Genomic DNA, 24,960 nt, shown 5'->3' with positions numbered 1-24,960 from the left:
AGCCAGTCTGGCTGCCAGGTAAGGGGACTTATAGCTGCAATGCCCCTCTGGGAAATAGGGAAATATTCAAATTGTCTCTCCAGTAAAGGAGACAAACTCTAGCACAGCGCCACCTATTGGAAGTAGCGATCCTAAAAGTCACAAGTGGATTTTTGACAATCCTTTGCAATATGACTCAGGATATATAAGCCAGATCAGAATCCCAATTTGCAAACACGGTGTTTCGGGGTGCTTGCCCCTCGTCAGTGCAAAGTATGGGGGTGTCTGATCTGGCTCATGAGAAAGCTATGTGGGGACCACGGGGGAACACTATTCTCCTTAAGGAGACTTTGCAAGCCAGTCTGGCTGCCAGGTAAGGGGACTTATAGCTGCAATGCCCCTCTGGGAAATAGGGAAATATTCAAATTGTCTCTCCAGTAAAGGAGACAAACTCTAGCACAGCGCCACCTATTGGAAGTAGCGATCCTAAAAGTCACAAGTGGATTTTTGACAATCCTTTGCAATATGACTCAGGATATATAAGCCAGATCAGAATCCCAATTTGCAGACACGGTGTTTCGGGGTGCTTGCCCCTTGTCAGTGCAAAGTATGGGGGTGTCTGATCTGGCTCATGAGAAAGCTATGTGGGGACCACGGGGGAACACTATTCTCCTTAAGGAGACTTTGCAAGCCAGTCTGGCTGCCAGGTAAGGGGACTTATAGCTGCAATGCCCCTCTGGGAAATAGGGAAATATTCAAATTGTCTCTCCAGTAAAGGAGACAAACTCTAGCACAGCGCCACCTATTGGAAGTAGCGATCCTAAAAGTCACAAGTGGATTTTTGACAATCCTTTGCAATATGACTCAGGATATATAAGCCAGATCAGAATCCCAATTTGCAGACACGGTGTTTCGGGGTGCTTGCCCCTCGTCAGTGCAAAGTATGGGGGTGTCTGATCTGGCTCATGAGAAAGCTATGTGGGGACCACGGGGGAACACTATTCTCCTTAAGGAGACTTTGCAAGCCAGTCTGGCTGCCAGGTAAGGGGACTTATAGCTGCAATGCCCCTCTGGGAAATAGGGAAATATTCAAATTGTCTCTCCAGTAAAGGAGACAAACTCTAGCACAGCGCCACCTATTGGAAGTAGCGATCCTAAAAGTCACAAGTGGATTTTTGACAATCCTTTGCAATATGACTCAGGATATAAAAGCCAGATCAGAATCCCAATTTGCAGACACGGTGTTTCGGGGTGCTTGCCCCTCGTCAGTGCAAAGTATGGGGGTGTCTGATCTGGCTCATGAGAAAGCTATGTGGGGACCACGGGGGAACACTATTCTCCTTAAGGAGACTTTGCAAGCCAGTCTGGCTGCCAGGTAAGGGGACTTATAGCTGCAATGCCCCTCTGGGAAATATTCAAATTGTCTCTCCAGTAAAGGAGACAAACTCTAGCACAGCGCCACCTATTGGAAGTAGCGATCCTAAAAGTCACAAGTGGATTTTTGACAATCCTTTGCAATATGACTCAGGATATATAAGCCAGATCAGAATCCCAATTTGCAGACACGGTGTTTCGGGGTGCTTGCCCCTCGTCAGTGCAAAGTATGGGGGGTGTCTGATCTGGCTCATGAGAAAGCTATGTGGGGACCACGGGGGAACACTATTCTCCTTAAGGAGACTTTGCAAGCCAGTCTGGCTGCCAGGTAAGGGGACTTATAGCTGCAATGCCCCTCTGGGAAATAGGGAAATATTCAAATTGTCTCTCCAGTAAAGGAGACAAACTCTAGCACAGCGCCACCTATTGGAAGTAGCGATCCTAAAAGTCACAAGTGGATTTTTGACAATCCTTTGCAATATGACTCAGGATATATAAGCCAGATCAGAATCCCAATTTGCAGACACGGTGTTTCGGGGTGCTTGCCCCTCGTCAGTGCAAAGTATGGGGGTGTCTGATCTGGCTCATAAGAAAGCTATGTGGGGACCACGGGGGAACACTATTCTCCTTAAGGAGACTTTGCAAGCCAGTCTGGCTGCCAGGTAAGGGGACTTATAGCTGCAATGCCCCTCTGGGAAATAGGGAAATATTCAAATTGTCTCTCCAGTAAAGGAGACAAACTCTAGCACAGCGCCACCTATTGGAAGTAGCGATCCTAAAAGTCACAAGTGGATTTTTGACAATCCTTTGCAATATGACTCAGGATATATAAGCCAGATCAGAATCCCAATTTGCAGACACGGTGTTTCGGGGTGCTTGCCCCTCGTCAGTGCAAAGTATGGGGGTGTCTGATCTGGCTCATGAGAAAGCTATGTGGGGACCACTATTCTCCTTAAGGAGACTTTGCAAGCCAGTCTGGCTGCCAGGTAAGGGGACTTATAGCTGCAATGCCCCTCTGGGAAATAGGGAAATATTCAAATTGTCTCTCCAGTAAAGGAGACAAACTCTAGCACAGCGCCACCTATTGGAAGTAGCGATCCTAAAAGTCACAAGTGGATTTTTGACAATCCTTTGCAATATGACTCAGGATATATAAGCCAGATCAGAATCCCAATTTGCAGACACGGTGTTTCGGGGTGCTTTCCCCTCGTCAGTGCAAAGTATGGGGGTGTCTGATCTGGCTCATGAGAAAGCTATGTGGGGACCACGGGGGAACACTATTCTCCTTAAGGAGACTTTGCAAGCCAGTCTGGCTGCCAGGTAAGGGGACTTATAGCTGCAATGCCCCTCTGGGAAATAGGGAAATATTCAAATTGTCTCTCCAGTAAAGGAGACAAACTCTAGCACAGCGCCACCTATTGGAAGTAGCGATCCTAAAAGTCACAAGTGGATTTTTGACAATCCTTTGCAATATGACTCAGGATATATAAGCCAGATCAGAATCCCAATTTGCAGACACGGTGTTTCGGGGTGCTTGCCCCTCGTCAGTGCAAAGTATGGGGGTGTCTGATCTGGCTCATGAGAAAGCTATGTGGGGACCACGGGGGAACACTATTCTCCTTAAGGAGACTTTGCAAGCCAGTCTGGCTGCCAGGTAAGGGGACTTATAGCTGCAATGCCCCTCTGGGAAATAGGGAAATATTCAAATTGTCTCTCCAGTAAAGGAGACAAACTCTAGCACAGCGCCACCTATTGGAAGTAGCGATCCTAAAAGTCACAAGTGGATTTTTGACAATCCTTTGCAATATGACTCAGGATATATAAGCCAGATCAGAATCCCAATTTGCAGACACGGTGTTTCGGGGTGCTTGCCCCTCGTCAGTGCAAAGTATGGGGGTGTCTGATCTGGCTCATGAGAAAGCTATGTGGGGACCACGGGGGAACACTATTCTCCTTAAGGAGACTTTGCAAGCCAGTCTGGCTGCCAGGTGAGGGGACTTATAGCTGCAATGCCCCTCTGGGAAATAGGGAAATATTCAAATTGTCTCTCCAGTAAAGGAGACAAACTCTAGCACAGCGCCACCTATTGGAAGTAGCGATCCTAAAAGTCACAAGTGGATTTTTGACAATCCTTTGCAATATGACTCAGGATATATAAGCCAGATCAGAATCCCAATTTGCAGACACGGTGTTTCGGGGTGCTTGCCCCTCGTCAGTGCAAAGTATGGGGGTGTCTGATCTGGCTCATGAGAAAGCTATGTGGGGACCACGGGGGAACACTATTCTCCTTAAGGAGACTTTGCAAGCCAGTCTGGCTGCCAGGTAAGGGGACTTATAGCTGCAATGCCCCTCTGGGAAATAGGGAAATATTCAAATTGTCTCTCCAGTAAAGGAGACAAACTCTAGCACAGCGCCACCTATTGGAAGTAGCGATCCTAAAAGTCACAAGTGGATTTTTGACAATCCTTTGCAATATGACTCAGGATATATAAGCCAGATCAGAATCCCAATTTGCAGACACGGTGTTTCGGGGTGCTTGCCCCTCGTCAGTGCAAAGTATGGGGGTGTCTGATCTGGCTCATGAGAAAGCTATGTGGGGACCACGGGGGAACACTATTCTCCTTAAGGAGACTTTGCAAGCCAGTCTGGCTGCCAGGTAAGGGGACTTATAGCTGCAATGCCCCTCTGGGAAATATTCAAATTGTCTCTCCAGTAAAGGAGACAAACTCTAGCACAGCGCCACCTATTGGAAGTAGCGATCCTAAAAGTCACAAGTGGATTTTTGACAATCCTTTGCAATATGACTCAGGATATATAAGCCAGATCAGAATCCCAATTTGCAGACACGGTGTTTCGGGGTGCTTGCCCCTCGTCAGTGCAAAGTATGGGGGTGTCTGATCTGGCTCATGAGAAAGCTATGTGGGGACCACGGGGGAACACTATTCTCCTTAAGGAGACTTTGCAAGCCAGTCTGGCTGCCAGGTAAGGGGACTTATAGCTGCAATGCCCCTCTGGGAAATAGGGAAATATTCAAATTGTCTCTCCAGTAAAGGAGACAAACTCTAGCACAGCGCCACCTATTGGAAGTAGCGATCCTAAAAGTCACAAGTGGATTTTTGACAATCGTTTGCAATATGACTCAGGATATATAAGCCAGATCAGAATCCCAATTTGCAGACACGGTGTTTCGGGGTGCTTGCCCCTCGTCAGTGCAAAGTATGGGGGTGTCTGATCTGGCTCATGAGAAAGCTATGTGGGGACCACGGGGGAACACTATTCTCCTTAAGGAGACTTTGCAAGCCAGTCTGGCTGCCAGGTAAGGGGACTTATAGCTGCAATGCCCCTCTGGGAAATAGGGAAATATTCAAATTGTCTCTCCAGTAAAGGAGACAAACTCTAGCACAGCGCCACCTATTGGAAGTAGCGATCCTAAAAGTCACAAGTGGATTTTTGACAATCCTTTGCAATATGACTCAGGATATATAAGCCAGATCAGAATCCCAATTTGCAAACACGGTGTTTCGGGGTGCTTGCCCCTCGTCAGTGCAAAGTATGGGGGTGTCTGATCTGGCTCATGAGAAAGCTATGTGGGGACCACGGGGGAACACTATTCTCCTTAAGGAGACTTTGCAAGCCAGTCTGGCTGCCAGGTAAGGGGACTTATAGCTGCAATGCCCCTCTGGGAAATAGGGAAATATTCAAATTGTCTCTCCAGTAAAGGAGACAAACTCTAGCACAGCGCCACCTATTGGAAGTAGCGATCCTAAAAGTCACAAGTGGATTTTTGACAATCCTTTGCAATATGACTCAGGATATATAAGCCAGATCAGAATCCCAATTTGCAGACACGGTGTTTCGGGGTGCTTGCCCCTTGTCAGTGCAAAGTATGGGGGTGTCTGATCTGGCTCATGAGAAAGCTATGTGGGGACCACGGGGGAACACTATTCTCCTTAAGGAGACTTTGCAAGCCAGTCTGGCTGCCAGGTAAGGGGACTTATAGCTGCAATGCCCCTCTGGGAAATAGGGAAATATTCAAATTGTCTCTCCAGTAAAGGAGACAAACTCTAGCACAGCGCCACCTATTGGAAGTAGCGATCCTAAAAGTCACAAGTGGATTTTTGACAATCCTTTGCAATATGACTCAGGATATATAAGCCAGATCAGAATCCCAATTTGCAGACACGGTGTTTCGGGGTGCTTGCCCCTCGTCAGTGCAAAGTATGGGGGTGTCTGATCTGGCTCATGAGAAAGCTATGTGGGGACCACGGGGGAACACTATTCTCCTTAAGGAGACTTTGCAAGCCAGTCTGGCTGCCAGGTAAGGGGACTTATAGCTGCAATGCCCCTCTGGGAAATAGGGAAATATTCAAATTGTCTCTCCAGTAAAGGAGACAAACTCTAGCACAGCGCCACCTATTGGAAGTAGCGATCCTAAAAGTCACAAGTGGATTTTTGACAATCCTTTGCAATATGACTCAGGATATAAAAGCCAGATCAGAATCCCAATTTGCAGACACGGTGTTTCGGGGTGCTTGCCCCTCGTCAGTGCAAAGTATGGGGGTGTCTGATCTGGCTCATGAGAAAGCTATGTGGGGACCACGGGGGAACACTATTCTCCTTAAGGAGACTTTGCAAGCCAGTCTGGCTGCCAGGTAAGGGGACTTATAGCTGCAATGCCCCTCTGGGAAATATTCAAATTGTCTCTCCAGTAAAGGAGACAAACTCTAGCACAGCGCCACCTATTGGAAGTAGCGATCCTAAAAGTCACAAGTGGATTTTTGACAATCCTTTGCAATATGACTCAGCATATATAAGCCAGATCAGAATCCCAATTTGCAGACACGGTGTTTCGGGGTGCTTGCCCCTCGTCAGTGCAAAGTATGGGGGTGTCTGATCTGGCTCATGAGAAAGCTATGTGGGGACCACGGGGGAACACTATTCTCCTTAAGGAGACTTTGCAAGCCAGTCTGGCTGCCAGGTAAGGGGACTTATAGCTGCAATGCCCCTCTGGGAAATAGGGAAATATTCAAATTGTCTCTCCAGTAAAGGAGACAAACTCTAGCACAGCGCCACCTATTGGAAGTAGCGATCCTAAAAGTCACAAGTGGATTTTTGACAATCCTTTGCAATATGACTCAGGATATATAAGCCAGATCAGAATCCCAATTTGCAGACACGGTGTTTCGGGGTGCTTGCCCCTCGTCAGTGCAAAGTATGGGGGTGTCTGATCTGGCTCATGAGAAAGCTATGTGGGGACCACGGGGGAACACTATTCTCCTTAAGGAGACTTTGCAAGCCAGTCTGGCTGCCAGGTAAGGGGACTTATAGCTGCAATGCCCCTCTGGGAAATAGGGAAATATTCAAATTGTCTCTCCAGTAAAGGAGACAAACTCTAGCACAGCGCCACCTATTGGAAGTAGCGATCCTAAAAGTCACAAGTGGATTTTTGACAATCCTTTGCAATATGACTCAGGATATATAAGCCAGATCAGAATCCCAATTTGCAGACACGGTGTTTCGGGGTGCTTGCCCCTCGTCAGTGCAAAGTATGGGGGTGTCTGATCTGGCTCATGAGAAAGCTATGTGGGGACCACGGGGGAACACTATTCTCCTTAAGGAGACTTTGCAAGCCAGTCTGGCTGCCAGGTAAGGGGACTTATAGCTGCAATGCCCCTCTGGGAAATAGGGAAATATTCAAATTGTCTCTCCAGTAAAGGAGACAAACTCTAGCACAGCGCCACCTATTGGAAGTAGCGATCCTAAAAGTCACAAGTGGATTTTTGACAATCCTTTGCAATATGACTCAGCATATATAAGCCAGATCAGAATCCCAATTTGCAGACACGGTGTTTCGGGGTGCTTGCCCCTCGTCAGTGCAAAGTATGGGGGTGTCTGATCTGGCTCATGAGAAAGCTATGTGGGGACCACGGGGGAACACTATTCTCCTTAAGGAGACTTTGCAAGCCAGTCTGGCTGCCAGGTAAGGGGACTTATAGCTGCAATGCCCCTCTGGGAAATAGGGAAATATTCAAATTGTCTCTCCAGTAAAGGAGACAAACTCTAGCACAGCGCCACCTATTGGAAGTAGCGATCCTAAAAGTCACAAGTGGATTTTTGACAATCCTTTGCAATATGACTCAGGATATATAAGCCAGATCAGAATCCCAATTTGCAGACACGGTGTTTCGGGGTGCTTGCCCCTCGTCAGTGCAAAGTATGGGGGTGTCTGATCTGGCTCATGAGAAAGCTATGTGGGGACCACGGGGGAACACTATTCTCCTTAAGGAGACTTTGCAAGCCAGTCTGGCTGCCAGGTAAGGGGACTTATAGCTGCAATGCCCCTCTGGGAAATAGGGAAATATTCAAATTGTCTCTCCAGTAAAGGAGACAAACTCTAGCACAGCGCCACCTATTGGAAGTAGCGATCCTAAAAGTCACAAGTGGATTTTTGACAATCCTTTGCAATATGACTCAGGATATAAAAGCCAGATCAGAATCCCAATTTGCAGACACGGTGTTTCGGGGTGCTTGCCCCTCGTCAGTGCAAAGTATGGGGGTGTCTGATCTGGCTCATGAGAAAGCTATGTGGGGACCACGGGGGAACACTATTCTCCTTAAGGAGACTTTGCAAGCCAGTCTGGCTGCCAGGTAAGGGGACTTATAGCTGCAATGCCCCTCTGGGAAATAGGGAAATATTCAAATTGTCTCTCCAATAAAGGAGACAAACTCTAGCACAGCGCCACCTATTGGAAGTAGCGATCCTAAAAGTCACAAGTGGATTTTTGACAATCCTTTGCAATATGACTCAGGATATATAAGCCAGATCAGAATCCCAATTTGCAGACACGGTGTTTCGGGGTGCTTGCCCCTCGTCAGTGCAAAGTATGGGGGTGTCTGATCTGGCTCATGAGAAAGCTATGTGGGGACCACGGGGGAACACTATTCTCCTTAAGGAGACTTTGCAAGCCAGTCTGGCTGCCAGGTAAGGGGACTTATAGCTGCAATGCCCCTCTGGGAAATAGGGAAATATTCAAATTGTCTCTCCAGTAAAGGAGACAAACTCTAGCACAGCGCCACCTATTGGAAGTAGCGATCCTAAAAGTCACAAGTGGATTTTTGACAATCCTTTGCAATATGACTCAGGATATATAAGCCAGATCAGAATCCCAATTTGCAGACACGGTGTTTCGGGGTGCTTGCCCCTTGTCAGTGCAAAGTATGGGGGTGTCTGATCTGGCTCATGAGAAAGCTATGTGGGGACCACGGGGGAACACTATTCTCCTTAAGGAGACTTTGCAAGCCAGTCTGGCTGCCAGGTAAGGGGACTTATAGCTGCAATGCCCCTCTGGGAAATAGGGAAATATTCAAATTGTCTCTCCAGTAAAGGAGACAAACTCTAGCACAGCGCCACCTATTGGAAGTAGCGATCCTAAAAGTCACAAGTGGATTTTTGACAATCCTTTGCAATATGACTCAGGATATATAAGCCAGATCAGAATCCCAATTTGCAGACACGGTGTTTCGGGGTGCTTGCCCCTCGTCAGTGCAAAGTATGGGGGTGTCTGATCTGGCTCATGAGAAAGCTATGTGGGGACCACGGGGGAACACTATTCTCCTTAAGGAGACTTTGCAAGCCAGTCTGGCTGCCAGGTAAGGGGACTTATAGCTGCAATGCCCCTCTGGGAAATAGGGAAATATTCAAATTGTCTCTCCAGTAAAGGAGACAAACTCTAGCACAGCGCCACCTATTGGAAGTAGCGATCCTAAAAGTCACAAGTGGATTTTTGACAATCCTTTGCAATATGACTCAGGATATAAAAGCCAGATCAGAATCCCAATTTGCAGACACGGTGTTTCGGGGTGCTTGCCCCTCGTCAGTGCAAAGTATGGGGGTGTCTGATCTGGCTCATGAGAAAGCTATGTGGGGACCACGGGGGAACACTATTCTCCTTAAGGAGACTTTGCAAGCCAGTCTGGCTGCCAGGTAAGGGGACTTATAGCTGCAATGCCCCTCTGGGAAATAGGGAAATATTCAAATTGTCTCTCCAGTAAAGGAGACAAACTCTAGCACAGCGCCACCTATTGGAAGTAGCGATCCTAAAAGTCACAAGTGGATTTTTGACAATCCTTTGCAATATGACTCAGGATATATAAGCCAGATCAGAATCCCAATTTGCAGACACGGTGTTTCGGGGTGCTTGCCCCTCGTCAGTGCAAAGTATGGGGGTGTCTGATCTGGCTCATGAGAAAGCTATGTGGGGACCACGGGGGAACACTATTCTCCTTAAGGAGACTTTGCAAGCCAGTCTGGCTGCCAGGTAAGGGGACTTATAGCTGCAATGCCCCTCTGGGAAATAGGGAAATATTCAAATTATCTCTCCAGTAAAGGAGACAAACTCTAGCACAGCGCCACCTATTGGAAGTAGCGATCCTAAAAGTCACAAGTGGATTTTTGACAATCCTTTGCAATATGACTCAGGATATATAAGCCAGATCAGAATCCCAATTTGCAGACACGGTGTTTCGGGGTGCTTGCCCCTCGTCAGTGCAAAGTATGGGGGTGTCTGATCTGGCTCATGAGAAAGCTATGTGGGGACCACGGGGGAACACTATTCTCCTTAAGGAGACTTTGCATGCCAGTCTGGCAAGCAGAGCAGAATTGTAACTGACGGGGCCTTTTTATTGCTGAAGAAAAGTGTTTTTGGTAATGAAACATTTACAATTTTTATTACATATTTTACCAGTTTTATTCCTACAAAGGGATATTGCTTAAATTGAAGATTACATTGAATGTGTTACTTTTTTCTACACAGTTTAATCGTTTGCTTTTGTATTTATGGGAACTATATATTTTGAAACAAACAGGATTGTTATAATATGGGATTATGTTTTCTGCTAAAATGTTCAATAAAAAAGATTGAACCCAGGACCTTATGCGTGTGAAGCAGACGTGATGACCACTACACTATGAAACCTGTGAAATCCTGCAAAGCAATGGCAATTGAAAACGAGTTTTGACAGCCAGGGGAAAAAAATTATTAGTTCTGTTGGTGATGGAAGCCAAAACATCCCATCATTCGGCAACAAAGCCAAGAACTTCATATATTGTAGTTTGATAGGGTATTATTTCAACACCAAGAATAGATTGCTTTTACTGGGGATTGAACCAGTGTTAGGCAGACGTGATGACTACTACACTATGAAACATTCTGGAAAGTTACTGTGTATTGGCTAGCAGAGCAGAATTGTAGCTGATGGGGCCTTTTTATTGCTGAAGAAAAGTGTTTTTGGTAATGAAACATTTACAATTTTTATTACATATTTTACCAGTTTTATTCCTACAAAGGGATATTGCTTAAATTGAAGTTTACATTGAATGTTTTACTTTTTTCTACACAGTTTAATCGTTTGCTTTTGTATTTATGGGAACTATAAATTTTAAAACAAACAGGATTGTTATAATATGGGATTATGTTTTCTGCTAAAATGTTCAATAAAAAAGAAACCCAAAATCGTAGTTCTCCTTGTGATAGAAGCCAAAATGTATTGTCATTTGGCAACGAAACCAAGAATTTCATACTTTACAGGTTGATAGGAAATTACTTCAACACCGAAAACAGATTGGTTTCACTGGGTATTGAACCCAGAACGTTCTGCATATGAAGCAGACTTGATGACCACCACACTTTAAAACCTGTGATTCCTGCAAAGTAATGGCAATTAGAGACGAAATTTGACTGCCAGGAAAAAAAAAAAATTCGTAGTTCTGTTGGTTATGGAAGCTAAAACATCCCGTCATTCGGCAACAAAGCCAAGAACTTCATGTATTGCAGTTGGATAAGGTATTATTTTAACACCAAGAACAGACTGGTTTTACTGGAGATTAAACCCAGGACCTTCTGTGTGTTAAGCAGACGTGATGACCACTACACTATGAAACCTGTGAAATCCTGTTGATAGCAAATTACTTCAACAGTGAAAACGGATTGGTTTCACTGGGGATTGAACCCAGGACCTTCTGCGTGTGAAGCAGACGTGATGACCACTACACTATGAAACCTGTGAAATACTGCACAGCAATGGCAATTGAAAACGAGTTTTGACCGCCAGGGGAAAAAAATTATTAGTTCTGTTGGTGATGGAAGCCAAAACATCCCATCATTTGGCAACAAAGCCAAGAACTTCATATATTGTAGTTTGATAGGGTATTATTTCAACACCAAGAACAGATTGCTTTTACTGGGGATTGAACCAGTGTTAAGCAGACGTGATGACTACTACACTATGAAACCTTCTGGAAAGTTACTGTGTATTGGCAAGCAGAGCAGAATTGTAACTGACGGGGCCTTTTTATTGCTGAAGAACAGTGTTTTTGGTAATGAAACATTTACAATTTTTATTACATATTTTACCAGTTTTATTCCTACAAAGGGATATTGCTTAAATTGAAGTTTACATTGAATGTGTTACTTTTTTCTACACAGTTTAATCATTTGCTTTTGTATTTATGGGAACTATAAATTTTGAAACAAACAGGATTGTTATAATATGGGATTATGTTTTCTGCTAAAATGTTCAATAAAAAAGAAACCCAAAATCGTAGTTCTCCTTGTCATAGAAGCCAAAATGTATTGTCATTTGGCAACAAAACCAAGAATTTCATACTTTACAGGTTAATAGGAAATTACTATAACACCGAAAACAGATTGGTTTCACTGGGTATTGAACACAGAACGTTCTGCATATGAAGAAAACTTGACGACCACCACACTTTAAAACCGGTGATTCCTGCAAAGTAATGGCAATTAGACACGAAATTTGACTGCCAGGAAAAAAAAAAATTCGTAGTTCTGTTGGTTATGGAAGCTAAAACATCCCGTCATTTGGCAACAAAGCCAAAAACTTCAGGTATTGCAGTTGGATAGGGTATTATTTCAACACCAAGAACAGACTGGTTTTTACTGGGGATTAAACCCAGGACCTTCTGCGTGTTAAGCAGACGTGATGACCACTACACTATAAAACCTGTGAAATACTGTTGATAGCAAATTACTTCAACAGCGAAAACAGATTGGTTTCACTGGGGGTTGAACCCAGGACCTTCTGCGTGTGAAGCAGACGTGATGACCACTACACTATGAAACCTCTGAAATCCTGCAAAGCAATGGCAATTGAAAACGAGTTTTGACCGCCAGGGGAAAAAAATGATTAGTTCTGTTGGTGATGGAAGCCAAAACATCCCATCATTCAGCAACAAAGCCAAGAACTTCATATATTGTAGTTTGATAGGGTATTATTTAAACACCGAGAACAGATTGCTTTTACTGGGGATTGAACCAGTGTTAAGCAGACGTGATGACTACTACACTACGAAATCTTCTGGAAAGTTACTATGTATTGGCAAGCAGAGCAGAATTGTAACTGACAGGGCCTTTTTATTGCTGAAGAAAAGTGTTTTTGGTAATGAAACATTTACAATTTTTATTACATATTTTACCAGTTTTATTCCTACAAAGGGATATTGCTTAAATTGAAGTTTACATTGAATGTGTTACTTTTTTCTACACAGTTTAATCGTTTGCTTTTGTATTTATGGGAACTATAAATTTTGAAACAAACAGGATTGTTATAATATGGGATTATGTTTTCTGCTAAAATGTTCAATAAAAAAGAAACCCAAAATCGTAGTTCTCCTTGTGATAGAAGCCAAAATGTATTGTCATTTGGCAACGAAACCAAGAATTTCATACTTTACAGGTTAATAGGAAATTACTATAACACCGAAAACAGATTGGTTTCACTAGTAATTGAACCCAGAACGTTCTGCATATGAAGCAAACTTGATGACCACCACACTTTAAAACCGGTGATGCCTGCAAAGTAATGGCAATTAGATACGAAATTTGACTGCCAGGAAAAAACAAAAATTCGTAGTTCTGTTGGTTATGGAAGCTAAAACATCCCGTCATTTGGCAACAAAGCCAAGAACTTCATGTATTGCAGTTGGATAGGGTATTATTTCAACACCAAGAACAGACTGGTTTTTACTGGGGATTAAACCCAGGACCTTCTGCGTGTTAAGCAGACGTGATGACCACTACACTATAAAACCTGTGAAATCCTGTTGATAGCAAATTACTTCAACAGCGAAAACAGAGTGGTTTCACTGGCGATTGAACCCAGGACCTTCTGCGTGTAAAGCAGACGTGATGACCACTACACTATGAAACCTGTGAAATCCTGCAAAGCAATGGCAATAGAAAACGAGTTTTGACCGCCAGGGGAAAAAAATTATTAGTTCTGTTGGTGATGGAAGCCAAAACATCCCATCATTCGGCAACAAAGCCAAGAACTTCATATATTGTAGTTTGATAGGGTATTATTTCAACACCGAGAACAGATTGCTTTTACTTGGGTTTGAACCAGTGTTAAGCAGACGTGATGACTACTACACTATGAAACCTTCTGGAAAGTTACTCTGTATTGGCAAGCAGAGCAGAATTGTAACTGACGGGGCCTTTTTATTGCAGAAGAAAAGTGTTTTTGGTAATGAAACATTTACAATTTTTATTACATATTTTACCAGTTTTATTCCTACAAAGGGATATTGCTTAAATTGAAGATTACATTGAATGTGTTACTTTTTTCTACACAGTTTAATCGTTTGCTTTTGTATTTATGGGAACTATAAATTTTGAAACAAACAGGATTGTTATAATATGGGATTATGTTTTCTGCTAAAATGTTCATTAAAAAAGATTGAACCCAGGACCTTCTGCGTGTAAAGCAGACGTGATGACCACTACACTATGAAACCTGTGAAATCCTGCAAAGCAATGGCAATTGAAAACGAGTTTTGACAGCCAGGGGAAAAAAATTATTAGTTCTGTTGGTGATGGAAGCCAAAACATCCCATCATTCGGCAACAAAGCCAAGAACTTCATATATTGTAGTTTGATAGGGTATTATTTCAACACCAAGAACAGATTGCTTTTACTGGGGATTGAACCAGTGTTAAGCAGACGTGATGACTACTACACTATGAAACCTTCTGGAAAGTTACTGTGTATTGGCAAGCAGAGCAGAATTGTAACTGATGGGGCCTTTTTATTGCTGAAGAAAAGTGTTTTTGGTAATGAAACATTTACAATTTTTATTACATATTTTACCAGTTTTATTCCTACAAAGGGATATTGCTTAAATTAAAGATTACATTGAATGTGTTACTTTTTTCTACACAGTTTAATCGTTTGCTTTTGTATTTATGGGAACTATAAATTTTGAAACAAACAGGATTGTTATAATATGGGATTATGTTTTCTGCTAAAATGTTCAATAAAAAAGAAACCCAAAATCGTAGTTCTCCTTGTGATAGAAGCCAAAATGTATTGTCATTTGGCAACGAAACCAAGAATTTTATACTTTACAGGTTGATAGGAAATTACTTCAACACCGAAAACAGATTGGTTTCACTGGGTATTGAACCCAGAACGTTCTGCATATGAAGCAGACTTGATGACCACCACACTTTAAAACCTGTGATTCCTGCAAAGTAATGGCAATTAGAGACGAAATTTGACTGCCAGGAAAAAAAAAAAATTCGTAGTTCTGTTGGTTATGGAAGCTAAAACATCCCGTCATTCGGCAACAAAGTCAAGAACTTCATGTATTGCAGTTGGATAGGGTATTATTTCAACACCAAGAACAGACTGGTTTGACTGGGGATTAAACCCAGGACCTTCTGCGTGTTAAGCAGACGTGATGACCACTACACTATGAAACCTGTGAAATCCTGTTGATAGCAAATTACTTTAACAGCGAAAACGGATTGGTTTCACTAGGAATTGAACCCAGGACCTTCTGCGTGTGAAGCAGACGTGATGACCACTACACTATGAAACCTGTGAAATCCTGGAAAGCAATGGCAATTGAAAACGAGTTTTGACTGCCAGGGGAAAAACTTATTAGTTCTGTTGGTGATGGAAGCCAAAACATCCCATCATTCGGCAACAAAGCCAAGAACTTCATATATTGTAGTTTGATAGGGTATTATTTCAACACCAAGAACAGATTGCTTTTACTGGGGATTGAACCAGTGTTAAGCAGATGTGATGACTACTACACTATGAAACCTTCTGGAAAGTTACTGTGTATTGGCAAGCAGAGCAGAATTGTAACTGATGGGGCCTTTTTATTGCTGAAGAAAAGTGTTTTTGGTAATGAAACATTTACAATTTTTATTACATATTTTACCAGTTTTATTCCTACAAAGGGATATTGCTTAAATTGAAGTTTACATTGAATGTGTTACTTTTTTCTACACAGTTTAATCGTTTGCTTTTGTATTTATGGGAACTATAAATTTTGAAACAAACAGGATTGTTATAATATGGGATTATGTTTTCTGCTAAAATGTTCAATAAAAAAGAAACGCAAAATCGTAGTTCTCCTTGTGATAGAAGCCAAAATTTGGCAACGAAACCAAGAATTTCATACTTTACAGGTTGATAGGAAATTACTTCAACACCGAAAACAGATTGGTTTCACTGGGTATTGAACCCAGAACGTTCTGCATATGAAGCAGACTTGATGACCACCACACTTTAAAACCTGTGATTCCTGCAAAGTATTGGCAATTAGAGACGAAATTTGACTGCCAGGAAAAAAAAAAATTCGTAGTTCTGTTGGTTATGGAAGCTAAAACATCCCGTCATTCGGCAACAAAGCCAAGAACTTCATGTATTGCAGTTGGATAGGGTATAATTTCAACACCAAGAAGAGACTGGTTTCACTGGGGATTGAACCCAGGACCTTCTGCGTGTTAAGCAGACGTGATGACCACTACACTATGAAACCTGTGAAATCCTGCAAAGTAATGGCAATTAGAGACGAAATTTGACTGCCAGGAAAAAAAAACAAAATTCGTAGTTCTGTTGGTTATGGAAGCTAAAACATCCCGTCATTCGGCAACAAAGCCAAGAACTTCATGTATTGCAGTTGGATAGGGTATTATTTTAACACCAAGAACAGACTGGTTTTACTGGGGATTAAACCCAGGACCTTCTGCGTATTAAGCAGACGTGATGACCACTACACTATGAAACCTGTGAAATCCTGTTGATAGCAAATTACTTCAACAGTGAAAACGGATTGGTTTCACTGGGGATTGAACCCAGGACCTTCTGCGTGTGAAGCAGACGTGATGACCACTACACTATGAAACCTGTGAAATCCTGCAAAGCAATGGCAATTGAAAACGAGTTTTGACCGCCAGGGGAAAAAAATTATTAGTTCTGTTGGTGATGGAAGCCAAAACATCCCATCATTCGGCAACAAAGCCAAGAACTTCATATATTGTAGTTTGATAGGGTATTATTCCAACACCAAGAACAGATTGCTTTTACTGGGGATTGAACCAGTGTTAAGCAGACGTGATGACTACTACACTATGAAACCTTCTGGAAAGTTACTGTGTATTGGCAAGCAGAGCAGAATTGTAACTGATGGGGCCTTTTTATTGCTGAAGAAAAGTGTTTTTGGTAATGAAACATTTACAATTTTTATTACATATTTTACCAGTTTTATTCCTACAAAGGGATATTGCTTAAATTGAAGTTTACATTGAATGTGTTACTTTTTTCTACACAGTTTAATCGTTTGCTTTTGTATTTATGGGAACTATAAATTTTGAAACAAACAGGATTGTTATAATATGGGATTATGTTTTCTGCTAAAATGTTCAATAAAAAAGAAACCCAAAATCGTAGTTCTCCTTGTGATAGAAGCCAAAATGTATTGTCATTTGGCAACGAAACCAAGAATTTCATACTTTACAGGTTAATAGGAAATTACTATAACACCGAAAACAGATTGGTTTCACTGGGTATTGAACCCAGAACGTTCTGCATATGAAGCAAACTTGATGACCACCACACTTTAAAACCGGTGATTCCTGCAAAGTAATGGCAATTAGATACGAAATTTGACTGCCAGGAAAAAACAAAAATTCGTAGTTCTGTTGGTTATGGAAGCTAAAACATCCCGTCATTTGGCAACAAAGCCAAGAACTTCATGTATTGCAGTTGGATAGGGTATTATTTCAACACCAAGAACAGACTGGTTTTTACTGGGGATTAAACTCAGGACCTTCTGCGTGTTAAGCAGACGTGACGACCACTACACTATAAAACCTGTGAAATCCTGTTGATAGCAAATTACTTCAACAGCGAAAACAGAGTGGTTTCACTGGCGATTGAACCCAGGACCTTCTGCGTGTGAAGCAGACGTGATGACCACTACACTATGAAACCTGTGAAATCCTGCAAAGCAATGGCAATTGAAAACGAGTTTTGACCGCCAGGGGAAAAAAATTATTAGTTCTGTTGGTGATGGAAGCCAAAACATCCCATCATTCGGCAACAAAGCCAAGAACTTCATATATTGTAGTTTGATAGGGTATTATTTCAACACCGAGAACAGATTGCTTTTACTTGGGATTGAACCAGTGTTAAGCAGACGTGATGACTACTACACTATGAAACCTTCTGGAAAGTTACTATGTATTGGCAAGCAGAGCAGAATTGTAACTGACGGGGCCTTTTTATTGCTGAAGAAAAGTGTTTTTGGTAATGAAACATTTACAATTTTTATTACATATTTTACCAGTTTTATTCCTACAAAGGGATATTGCTTAAATTGAAGATTACATTGAATGTGTTACTTTTTTCTACACAGTTTAATCGTTTGCTTTTGTATTTATGGGAACTATAAATTTTGAAACAAACAGGATTGTTATAATATGGGATTATGTTTTCTGCTAAAATGTTCAATAAAAAAGAAACCCAAAATCGTAGTTCTCCTTGTGATAGAAGCCAAAATGTATTGTCATTTGGCAACGAAACCAAGAATTTTATACTTTACAGGATGATAGGAAATTACTTCAACACCGAAAACAGATTGGTTTCACTGGGTATTGAACCCAGAACGTTCTGCATATGAAGCAGACTTGATGACCACCACACTTTAAAACCTGTGATTCCTGCAAAGTAATGGCAATTAGAGACGAAATTTGACTGCCAGGAAAAAAAAAAAATTCGTAGTTCTGTTGGTTATGGAAGCTAAAACATCCCGTCATTCGGCAACAAAGTCAAGAACTTCATGTATTGCAGTTGGATAGGGTATTATTTCAACACCAAGAACAGACTGGTTTGACTGGGGATTAAACCCAGGACCTTCTGCGTGTTAAGCAGACGTGATGACCACTACACTATGAAACCTGTGAAATCCTGTTGATAGCAAATTACTTCAACAGCGAAAACAGATTGGTTTCACTGGGGATTGAACCCAGGACCTTCTGCGTGTGAAGCAGACGTGATGACCACTACACTATGAAACCTGTGAAATCCTGCAAAGCAATGGCAATTGAAAACGAGTTTTGACTGCCAGGGGAAAAAAATTATTAGTTCTGTTGGTGATGGAAGCCAAAACATCCCATCATTCGGCAACAAAGCCAAGAACTTCATATATTGTAGTTTGATAGGGTATTATTTCAACACCAAGAACAGATTGCTTTTACTGGGGATTGAACCAGTGTTAAGCAGATGTGATGACTACTACACTATGAAACCTTCTGGAAAGTTACTGTGTATTGGCAAGCAGAGCAGAATTGTAACTGATGGGGCCTTTTTATTGCTGAAGAAAAGTGTTTTTGGTAATGAAACATTTACAATTTTTATTACATATTTTACCAGTTTTATTCCTACAAAGGGATATTGCTTAAATTGAAGTTTACATTGAATGTGTTACTTTTTTCTACACAGTTTAATCGTTTGCTTTTGTATTTATGGGAACTATAAATTTTGAAACAAACAGGATTGTTATAATATGGGATTATGTTTTCTGCTAAAATGTTCAATAAAAAAGAAACGCAAAATCGTAGTTCTCCTTGTGATAGAAGCCAAAATGTATTGTCATTTGGCAACGAAACCAAGAATTTCATACTTTACAGGTTGATAGGAAATTACTTCAACACCGAAAACAGATTGGTTTCACTGGGTATTGAACCCAGAACGTTCTGCATATGAAGCAGACTTGATGACCACCACACTTTAAAACCTGTGATTCCTGCAAAGTATTGGCAATTAGAGACGAAATTTGACTGCCAGGAAAAAAAAAAATTCGTAGTTCTGTTGGTTATGGAAGCTAAAACATCCCGTCATTCGGCAACAAAGCCAAGAACTTCATGTATTGCAGTTGGATAGGGTATAATTTCAACACCAAGAAGAGACTGGTTTCACTGGGGATTGAACCCAGGACCTTCTGCGTGTTAAGCAGACGTGATGACCACTACACTATGAAACCTGTGAAATCCTGCAAAGCAATGGCAATTGGAGACGAGTTTTGACCGCCAGGGAAAAAAAAAAAATTCTTAGTTCTGTTGGTGATGGAAGCCAAAACATCCCATCATTCTGCAACAAAGCCAAGAACTTCATATATTGCAGTTGGATAGGGTATTATTTCAACACTAAGAACAGACTGGTTTTACTGGGGATTAAACCCAGGACCTTCTGCGAGTTAAGCAGACGTGATGACCACTACACTATGAAACCTGTGTAATCCTGTTGATAGCAAATTACTTCAACAGCGAAAACGGATTGGTTTCACTGGGGATTGAACCCAGGACCTTCTGCGTGTGAAGCAGACGTGATGACCACTACACTATGAAACCTGTGAAATCCTGCAAAGCAATGGCAATTGAAAACGAGTTTTGACCGCCAGGGCAAAAAAATTATTAGTTCTGTTGGTGATGGAAGCCAAAACATCCCATCATTCGGCAACAAAGCCAAGAACTTCATATATTGTAGTTTGATAGGGTATTATTTCAACACCGAGAACAGATTGCTTTTACAGGGGATTGAACCAGTGTTAAGCAGACGTGATGACTACTACACTATGAAACCTTCTGGAAAGTTACTATGTATTGGCAAGCAGAGCAGAATTGTAACTGACGGGGCCTTTTTATTGCTGAAGAAAAGTGTTTTTGGTAATGAAACATTTACAATTTTTATTACATATTTTACCAGTTTTATTCCTACAAAGGGATATTGCTTAAATTGAAGTTTACATTGAATGTGTTACTTTTTTCTACACAGTTTAATCGTTTGCTTTTGTATTTATGGGAACTATAAATTTTGAAACAAACAGGATTGTTATAATATGGGATTATGTTTTCTGCTAAAATGTTCAATAAAAAAGAAACGCAAAATCGTAGTTCTCCTTGTGATAGAAGCCAAAATGTATTGTCATTTGGCAACGAAACCAAGAATTTCATACTTTACAGGTTGATAGGAAATTACTTCAACACCGAAAACAGATTGGTTTCACTGGGTATTGAACCCAGAACGTTCTGCATTTGAAGCAGACTTGATGACCACCACACTTTAAAACCTGTGATTCCTGCAAAGTAATGGCAATTAGAGACGAAATTTGACTGCCAGGAAAAAAAAAAATTCGTAGTTCTGTTGGTTATGGAAGCTAAAACATCCCGTCATTCGGCAACAAAGCCAAGAACTTCATGTATTGCAGTTGGATAGGGTATAATTTCAACACCAAGAAGAGACTGGTTTCACTGGGGATTGAACCCAGGACCTTCTGCGTGTTAAGCAGACGTGATGACCACTACACTATGAAACCTGTGAAATCCTGTTGATAGCAAATTACTTCAACAGCGAAAACGGATTGGTTTCACTGGGGATTGAACCCAGGACCTTCTGCGTGTGAAGCAGACGTGATGACCACTACACTATGAAACCTGTGAAATCCTGCAAAGCAATGGCAATTGAAAACGAGTTTTGACCGCCAGGGGAAAAAAATTATTAGTTCTGTTGGTGATGGAAGCCAAAACATCCCATCATTCGGCAACAAAGCCAAGAACTTCATATATTGTAGTTTGATAGGGTATTATTTCAACACCGAGAACAGATTTCTTTTACTTGGGATTGAACCAGTGTTAAGCAGACGTGATGACTACTACACTATGAAACCTTCTGGAAAGTTACTATGTATTGGCAAGCAGAGCAGAATTGTAACTGACGGGGCCTTTTTATTGCTGAAGAAAAGTGTTTTTGGTAATGAAACATTTACAATTTTTATTACATATTTTACCAGTTTTATTCCTACAAAGGGATATTGCTTAAATTGAAGATTACATTGAATGTGTTACTTTTTTCTACACAGTTTAATCGTTTGCTTTTGTATTTATGGGAACTATAAATTTTGAAACAAACAGGATTGTTATAATATGGGATTATGTTTTCTGCTAAAATGTTCAATAAAAAAGATTGAACCCAGGACCTTCTGCGTGTGAAGCAGACGTGATGACCACTACACTATGAATCCTGTGAAATCCTGCAAAGCAATGGCAATTGAAAACGAGTTTTGACCGCCAGGGGAAAAAAATTATTAGTTCTGTTGGTGATGGAAGCCAAAACATCCCATCATTCAGCAACAAAGCCAAGAACTTCATATATTGTAGTTTGATAGGGTATTATTTCAACACCGAGAACAGATTGCTTTTACTGGGGATTGAACCAGTGTTAAGCAGACGTGATGACTGACTACTACACTACGAAACCTTCTGGAAAGTTACTATGTATTGGCAAGCAGAGCAGAATTGTAACTGACGAGGCCTTTTTATTGCTGAAGAAAAGTGTTTTTGGTAATGAAACATTTACAATTTTTATTACATATTTTACCAGTTTTATTCCTACAAAGGGATATTGCTTAAATTGAAGATTACAATGAATGTGTTACTTTTTTCTACACAGTTTAATCGTTTGCTTTTGTATTTATGGGAACTATATATTTTGAAACAAACAGGATTGTTATAATATGGGATTATGTTTTCTGCTAAAATGTTCAATAAAAAAGAAACCCAGAATCGTAGTTCTCCTTGTGATAGAAGCCAAAATGTATTGTCATTTGGCAACGAAACCAAGAATTTCATACTTTACAGGTTGATAGGAAATTACTTCAACACCGAAAACAGATTGGTTTCACTGGGTATTGAACCCAGAACGTTCTGCATATGAAGCAGACTTGATGACCACCACACTTTAAAACCTGTGATTCCTGCAAAGTAATGGCAATTAGAGACGAAATTTGACTGCCAGGAAAAAAAAAAAAATTCGTAGTTCTGTTGGTTATGGAAGCTAAAACATCCCGTCATTCGGCAACAAAGGCAAGAACTTCATGTATTGCAGTTGGATAGGGTATTATTTTAACACCAAGAACAGACTGGTTTTACTGGGGATTAAACCCAGGACCTTCTGCGTGTTAAGCAGATGTGATGACCACTACACTATGAAACCTGTGAAATCCTGTTGATAGCAAATTACTTCAACAGTGAAAACGGATTGGTTTCACTGGGGATTGAACCCAGAACCTTCTGCGTGTGAAGCAGACGTGATGACCACTACACTATGAAACCTGTGAAATCCTGCAAAGCAATGGCAATTGAAAACGAGTTTTGACCGCCAGGGGAAAAAAATTATTAGTTCTGTTGGTGATGGAAGCCAAAACATCCCATCATTCGGCAACAAAGCCAAGAACTTCATATATTGTAGTTTGATAGGGTATTATTCCAACACCAAGAACAGATTGCTTTTACTGGGGATTGAACCAGTGTTAAGCAGACGTGATGACTACTACACTATGAAACCTTCTGGAAAGTTACTGTGTATTGGCAAGCAGAGCAGAATTGTAACTGATGGGGCCTTTTTATTGCTGAAGAAAAGTGTTTTTGGTAATGAAACATTTACAATTTTTATTACATATTTTACCAGTTTTATTCCTACAAAGGGATATTGCTTAAATTGAAGTTTACATTGAATGTGTTACTTTTTTCTACACAGTTTAATCGTTTGCTTTTGTATTTATGGGAACTATAAATTTTGAAACAAACAGGATTGTTATAATATGGGATTATGTTTTCTGCTAAAATGTTCAATAAAAAAGAAACCCAAAATCGTAGTTCTCCTTGTGATAGAAGCCAAAATGTATTGTCATTTGGCAACGAAACCAAGAATTTCATACTTTACAGGTTAATAGGAAATTACTATAACACCGAAAACAGATTGGTATAACTGGGTATTGAACCCAGAACGTTCTGCATATGAAGCAAACTTGATGACCACCACACTTTAAAACCGGTGATTCCTGCAAAGTAATGGCAATTAGATACGAAATTTGACTGCCAGGAAAAAACAAAAATTCGTAGTTCTGTTGGTTATGGAAGCTAAAACATCCCGTCATTTGGCAACAAAGCCAAGAACTTCATGTATTGCAGTTGGATAGGGTATTATTTCAACACCAAGAACAGACTGGTTTTTACTGGGGATTAAACCCAGGACCTTCTGCGTGTTAAGCAGACGTGATGACCACTACACTATAAAACCTGTGAAATCCTGTTGATAGCAAATTACTTCAACAGCGAAAACAGAGTGGTTTCACTGGCGATTGAACCCAGGACCTTCTGTGTGTGAAGCAGACGTGATGACCACTACACTATGAAACCTGTGAAATCCTGCAAAGCAATGGCAATTGAAAACGAGTTTTGACCGCCAGGGGAAAAAAATTATTAGTTCTGTTGGTGATGGAAGCCAAAACATCCCATCATTCGGCAACAAAGCCAAGAACTTCATATATTGTAGTTTGATAGGGTATTATTTCAACACCGAGAACAGATTGCTTTTACTTGGGATTGAACCAGTGTTAAGCAGACGTGATGACTACTACACTATGAAACCTTCTGGAAAGTTACTATGTATTGGCAAGCAGAGCAGAATTGTAACTGACGGGGCCTTTTTATTGCTGAAGAAAAGTGTTTTTGGTAATGAAACATTTACAATTTTTATTACATATTTTACCAGTTTTATTCCTACAAAGGGATATTGCTTAAATTGAAGATTACATTGAATGTGTTACTTTTTTCTACACAGTTTAATTGTTTGCTTTTGTATTTATGGGAACTATAAATTTTGAAACAAACAGGATTGTTATAATATGGGATTATGTTTTCTGCTAAAATGTTCAATAAAAAAGATTGAACCCAGGACCTTCTGCATGTGAAGCAGACGTGATGACCACTACACTATGAAACCTGTGAAATCCTGCAAAGCAATGGCAATTGAAAACGAGTTTTGACAGCCAGGGGAAAAAAATTCTTAGTTCTGTTGGTGATGGAAGCCAAAACATCCCATCATTCTGCAACAAAGCCAAGAACTTCATGTATTGCAGTTGGATAGGGTATAATTTCAACACCAAGAAGAGACTGGTTTCACTGGGGATAGAACCCAGGACCTTCTGCGTGTTAAGCAGACGTGATGATCACTACACTATGAAACCTGTGAAATCCTGCAAAGCAATGGCAATTGGAGACGAGTTTTGACCGCCAGGGAAAAAAAAAAAAATTCTTAGTTCTGTTGGTGATGGAAGCCAAAACATCCCATCATTCTGCAACAAAGCCAAGAACTTCATATATTGCAGTTGGATAGGGTATTATTTCAACACCAAGAACAGACTGGTTTTACTGGGGATTAAACCCAGGAC

The 24,960-nt window shown here is 41.1% G+C and overlaps 11 non-coding genes across 11 annotated transcripts; all 11 read right to left on the bottom strand.

Moving 5' to 3' along the window:
* Window positions 1-11,340: 11,340 nt before the first annotated feature.
* TRNAV-CAC (transfer RNA valine (anticodon CAC)) lies at window positions 11,341-11,413 on the bottom strand. The gene has a single exon. It is a non-coding gene; the product is annotated as a tRNA-Val (tRNA).
* A 2,098-nt stretch (window positions 11,414-13,511) lies between these two features.
* TRNAV-UAC (transfer RNA valine (anticodon UAC)) lies at window positions 13,512-13,584 on the bottom strand. The gene has a single exon. It is a non-coding gene; the product is annotated as a tRNA-Val (tRNA).
* A 2,552-nt stretch (window positions 13,585-16,136) lies between these two features.
* Window positions 16,137-16,209, bottom strand: TRNAV-AAC (transfer RNA valine (anticodon AAC)). Its single transcript has one exon. It is a non-coding gene; the product is annotated as a tRNA-Val (tRNA).
* A 176-nt stretch (window positions 16,210-16,385) lies between these two features.
* TRNAI-AAU (transfer RNA isoleucine (anticodon AAU)) lies at window positions 16,386-16,458 on the bottom strand. The gene has a single exon. It is a non-coding gene; the product is annotated as a tRNA-Ile (tRNA).
* Window positions 16,459-16,504: 46 nt separating this feature from the next.
* TRNAV-CAC (transfer RNA valine (anticodon CAC)) lies at window positions 16,505-16,577 on the bottom strand. Its single transcript has one exon. It is a non-coding gene; the product is annotated as a tRNA-Val (tRNA).
* Window positions 16,578-18,675: 2,098 nt separating this feature from the next.
* Window positions 18,676-18,748, bottom strand: TRNAV-CAC (transfer RNA valine (anticodon CAC)). The gene has a single exon. It is a non-coding gene; the product is annotated as a tRNA-Val (tRNA).
* An 892-nt stretch (window positions 18,749-19,640) lies between these two features.
* Window positions 19,641-19,713, bottom strand: TRNAV-AAC (transfer RNA valine (anticodon AAC)). Its single transcript has one exon. It is a non-coding gene; the product is annotated as a tRNA-Val (tRNA).
* Window positions 19,714-20,007: 294 nt separating this feature from the next.
* On the bottom strand, window positions 20,008-20,080 carry TRNAV-CAC (transfer RNA valine (anticodon CAC)). The gene has a single exon. It is a non-coding gene; the product is annotated as a tRNA-Val (tRNA).
* Window positions 20,081-20,972: 892 nt separating this feature from the next.
* TRNAV-AAC (transfer RNA valine (anticodon AAC)) lies at window positions 20,973-21,045 on the bottom strand. Its single transcript has one exon. It is a non-coding gene; the product is annotated as a tRNA-Val (tRNA).
* A 46-nt stretch (window positions 21,046-21,091) lies between these two features.
* Window positions 21,092-21,164, bottom strand: TRNAV-CAC (transfer RNA valine (anticodon CAC)). Its single transcript has one exon. It is a non-coding gene; the product is annotated as a tRNA-Val (tRNA).
* A 1,603-nt stretch (window positions 21,165-22,767) lies between these two features.
* On the bottom strand, window positions 22,768-22,840 carry TRNAV-CAC (transfer RNA valine (anticodon CAC)). Its single transcript has one exon. It is a non-coding gene; the product is annotated as a tRNA-Val (tRNA).
* Window positions 22,841-24,960: the final 2,120 nt, after the last annotated feature.

The sequence above is a fragment of the Anomaloglossus baeobatrachus genome, chromosome 2 (genome assembly GCF_048569485.1).
Source record: "Anomaloglossus baeobatrachus isolate aAnoBae1 chromosome 2, aAnoBae1.hap1, whole genome shotgun sequence".
NCBI classification, from domain to species: Eukaryota; Metazoa; Chordata; class Amphibia; order Anura; family Aromobatidae; genus Anomaloglossus; species Anomaloglossus baeobatrachus.
This window is presented reverse-complemented; position numbering and strand designations above follow the sequence as displayed.